Genomic DNA, 5,267 nt, shown 5'->3' on the forward strand with positions numbered 1-5,267 from the left:
TGGTGTTTGTCTGGAATAGAGCAGTTACTGTCTAAAAGTTTTCTGTCTCTTTTATCTGTGACTTACCTAGTCCTTGGTTTAGAGAGAACAGGCTTTAAAGGCTTTTTATTAGCACCTTTCGGTGTTTTCGGATTGTTCGATTTTTCTGCTCCAGGTCTTGGATTTATAAGGCAAAAACAAGACAAAACAAAACACTGTGGAAATACCACGCTGTTTCCTGAGTTTTGAGGTTCCTAGTCAGTCTTGCTTATTTTTTCCACCTTTTTATGTTCACTGTATATAATGTCCAGGGATTTAAGTTTCACTTAGGGGAAGAAATAGGGAAAATATTCCATCCTTCTGAAAGCAGACATCAACATCTTTTTTTCTTTTTACCAAATGATCTTTATAAAGAAGCAGTGGATCTTTTTAATTTTTTATTGTTTTTGGCAATGATTTGCTTAATTTCTTTCATTGTAGTTATTTTATTCCTCCCATAAGTATTTCTTCAATTTCAAATGTGAGCCAAGTACAGATGAGATGGTATAGTTACATTGTTGAGCTAGAAAGCCTAATGAAAAAACAGACATCTGTATATAGATTATATTATAGAAAATAAATTTTGTGATAATTTGTTATCCAATGATAGTAACTAGAATATTATGTATACATTTTTGTGGTGTGTTTAGTGATTCCTCAGGGACTGACTGATATTAAATTCTTTACTTTCTTCATCGTCATAGAATTAGGTGGTGTCACGTCCTGAGTATGTATCCTTACTACACTACAATTCTATTTATTTCCCCTTTCCTTTGAGATCTTGCTGTATAGTTTAGATTGATAACAACATTTATCATTTTTGTTTTAAAGAGGCAGATATCTCTTAAATAAATTTTAAAAAGATGTCTTTTGTGTCACGTCCTGAGTATGTATCCTTACTACACTACAATTCTATTTATTTCCCCTTTCCTTTGAGTTCTTGCTGTATAGTTTAAATCAGTAACAACATTTATCATTTTTGTTTTCAAAAGGCAGATATCTCTTAAATAAATTTTAAAAAGATGTCTTTTATATTTATCCGCTTATTTTCCCCATCCAGTGTTCTTCTCGCCTTCTTGTAGTCCTGTACTTTTTGGTTTCCATCAGGTGTCATTTACTTTCAGCCTGAAGAACTTTCTTGCTAGTTGTTGAATTCTGTCACCCAAAAGTGTCCTACACCTCCCATTACCTCAGAATGTGACCTTACTTGGAAATAGGGTCTTTGCAAGATGTAGTTAAGATAAGGTTGTTAGGATGAGCCCTAATCCGATTTGACTGGTGTCTTTACAAAAAGGGATAATTTGGACACAGATGCAGATATGCAGAGAGGAATGTCTATGTGAAGATACATACGGGGGGATGGCATGTGAACATGGAGGATTGGGGTGATTCAGCTGCAAGCCAAAGAATGTCAAAGATCCCTGGCAAACACCATGAAACTCAAAAGAAGAAAGGAAGGATTCTCCTGCAGTTTTCAAACAGAGCGTGGCCTTGTAGACAACATGATTTCAGACTTCTAGCCACCGGAAGTATGAGATAAAAAACTTCCTGGATTTTTTTTTTTAGTGCCATCTAGTTTTAAGCCACCTAGTTAGTGGTACTATATCATGGCAGCCCTAAGAAGCTAATACATTCCTGTAGCATTACTTAAGGTTTGGCTAACAACAAACTGTCTCAGTTTTGCTTATCTGCATGTGACTTACTTCACTTATAGTTCGGAAGGAAAATTTTGTTGGATATAGAATTCTGGTTTTAAAATTCTGTGTCATCTTTCAGCATATGTAAAATAGTGTTTTATTTTTCAAATCTCCATGGATTGTGTGGGCAAAGCAGGCAACATTTAACTCGTTATTTCCAGGTAGGTAGTGTATCTATTTAAAGTTTTGCTGATATACGTTTGTTCAATTTATTAAAATGGATTATTTTTATAGGGATGCCAAGCATATAGTTTGCTAATGAACTATTTCAAATCTTCGCTAGCTATGTTGTTAACAAGCATGATTCCGTTTATGTAAAAAAGGCTAATTTTTGATCAACAGTAGAAAAGTAAAGAAAAACAGAGATAAGCTGCATGAAAACTACCATAACCAAAAGAGAACCAATATTTTTCTTATTAAAATATATACATGTATCTGTACTGTTCATATACAAATTAAAATATTTTCATCACATATATAAAATAGCCGAACTTTTTAATTATTATTTCCCATCCTGTGGTAATGTTGATATGAATGTAATAATGTATAACAGGCAATATCTTCTGTTAAAGAATAATGAAAGGACACTGCATTAACTATATCAAAATATTTATATCTATCATAATTTTAATAAACACAATGTATTGTAGAGGCAAAGTAATATATATAATACAGCATATAGTATGTACGAAAATCTGTTTGGTACAAGGAAATATATAAAACAAAAAAAAAGTCATGTGTAGATATTTGTATATATGTATCTTTTTACCTGTAATGTATAATAATTTTGTTTCATTACTTAAATTATGAAACAATAGAAAATGGGATCAATAGTATGTATCCAATAGGAGATGAATAATAAGTATATATGGACATTTTCTACCTTAAGTATGCTTAATACCTTGTGTAAGTTATTTAAGTAACAAAATATTCTTTTAAAATTTTGATACTGGCTGATCAAAAGAGGACATAATTTTAATGGGCTTTTGGAGTGTAATTTGTCATTTTTTGAAAAGTTCATGAATTTACCTACCGTTTGACACAGAAATTCACCTTCTAAGACTGTATCTGGCATAGCTACTCACTCATGTGCATTAGAGTATGGGCACAAAAATGTCAAAACAAGTATTTTTTGATAAATTATGCTGTGTCCATACCAAGAATTCTATGAAGCTTTTACAATAAATCAAATAGATATAAAATACTTAATAGAGGACATCAAAATTCCAATGATATTTTCCTCTGAAATGGAAAAAAAAAAAAAACTACCTTTACATTTATATGGAATAACAAGAGACCATGCATAGCCAAAGCTATTCTGAGCAAAAAAACTAAAGCTGGAGTCATAACCATACCTGGCTTTAAACTATACTACAAAGCTATAATAACCAAAACAGCATGGTACTGGCATGAAAACAGAGACATGGATCAATGGAATAGAGTAGAGAATCTAGAAATCAACCCATATACCTATAGCCATCTGATCTTTGACAAAGGCACCGAGTCTATACACTGGGGAAGAGACTGCCTCTTCAGCAAATGGTGCTGGGATAACTGGATATCCATATGCAGGAGAATGAAACTAGACCCATACATAATACCATATAGAAAAATCAACTCAAAATGGATTGAAGAATTAAATATGCACATTGAAACAATAAAACTTCTTAAAGAAAACAGAGGGGAAACACTCCAGGAAGTAGGGCAAGGTACAGACTTCATGAATATGACCCCAAAAGGATGGGTAACCAAAGGAAAAATAAACAAATGTGATTATATCAAACTAAAAAGCTTCTGCTCTGTGAAATAAACAATTAACAGTGTGACAAGCCAAAAAATAGAGTGGGAGAAAATATTTGCAAAATATACATCTGACAGAGGATTAATATTCAGAATATACAAGGACCTCAAACAACGTTACAGGAAAATCAAGTAACCCAATTAAAAAATGGGCAAAGGAGCTAAATAGGCATTTCTCATAGGAAGATATATGAGTGGCCAATAGACACATGAAAAGATGCTCAACATCACTCAGCATTTGGGAAATGCAAATCAAAACCACACTGAGATACCATCTCACCCCAGTTAGGATGGCTAATATCCAAAAGACTGTGAATGATAAATGCTGGCAAGGAGACGGAGAAAAAGAAACTCTCATACATTGTTGGTGGGAAAGCAAAATGGTTGAGCCTCTACAGAAAATGGTATGGAGGTTCCTCAAACAATTGCAGATAGATCTACCATATGACCCAGTTATCGCACTGCTGAGACTATTCCCAGGGGAATGGAAATCATCATGTCGAAGGCATACCTGTACTCCAATGTTCATTGTAGCACTATTTACAATAGCCAAGAGTTGGAACCAGCTGAAATGTCCATCATCAGATGAGTGGCTATGGAAAAAATGGTATATCTACACAATGGAATGCTACTCAGCCTTAAAAACAGAATGAAATACTGCCATTCTCAACAGTATGAATGGAATTAGAGAAAATTATATAAAGTGAAACAAGTCAGGCACAGAAAAAGAAATACCCCATGTTCTCACTTATTTGTGGGAGCAAAAAATATATAAATAAATACACAATCTAATGGGGGTGAAGGGAAGAAGACCCAAAATTCCCAATTCCTTGAAATTGTTAAGATAAGTGACTAGATATGAGGTTGATGGGAGGGAGCAGAAGGGGGAGGGAGAAGGGAGGATTCGGTAAAGGGACGCAAAAAACAACCGCATTGTGTATTGATAAAATGAAATTTAAGAAAATGAAGAAATAAAAATAAAAAATTAACAAAAAAGTGGGAATAATTGATTGCCATGAAAACACCCAAATCTTCCACTAGTAATTGCCTCTCATTTAGCATATAATTGAGACTTACTTCTTCCTAATCTGAAAAACTCTGCATATTAATTGGAATGTTTAGACTTTTAAAAGATTCATGTTTATATTAATATTGTTTGATTTAAATTTGGCCATTTTGCCACTCTTTTTTTATTTATATATTTTCATCACTTTTTATTTCTCTATTCCACCTCCCATGTCTACTTTTGGGATAACTGAAATTTTTTATTCTTCAATTTAAATTCCTTCATTGGATTTTTATTTGACACATTTTCAAAATACGCCCACCCATTGTATGCTACATCCTTCTTTCAAGAGTAGGGTTTATGGCCTCTTGTCTGGACTCTGGAGAAAGCTTAGTGCCTCTGGTCACCCATACAATGCGGGCAGTTGTGACATTTCACAAATTCCTGTGCTGAAATTCTATCACCCGCCATTACCAACTGCCACCAGCGGAGGGCGCCGTCGTGGCCCTCGCGCCGGGTGGTCTTCACAGATTCCCGAGAGTCTCAGTTCCCCTCACGGTCACTTCCAGCAGCCAGAAGGTCTTCAGGTAACAACGCAAAGTACAGGTTGTCCCGCCGCAAATTGTCTCAGGTTTGTTTTTGTGGACATGTCCTATTTAACTCTCAGTTTGAAAGGATAATGTTGCCTCATGTAGAATTCTGTGCTGACGGTTTTATTTTTTCTTTCAGCACTGGGAAGATTCTGC

Source organism: Galeopterus variegatus, unplaced genomic scaffold (assembly GCF_000696425.1).
Source record: "Galeopterus variegatus unplaced genomic scaffold, G_variegatus-3.0.2 Scaffold13009, whole genome shotgun sequence".
Taxonomy (NCBI): domain Eukaryota; kingdom Metazoa; phylum Chordata; class Mammalia; order Dermoptera; family Cynocephalidae; genus Galeopterus; species Galeopterus variegatus.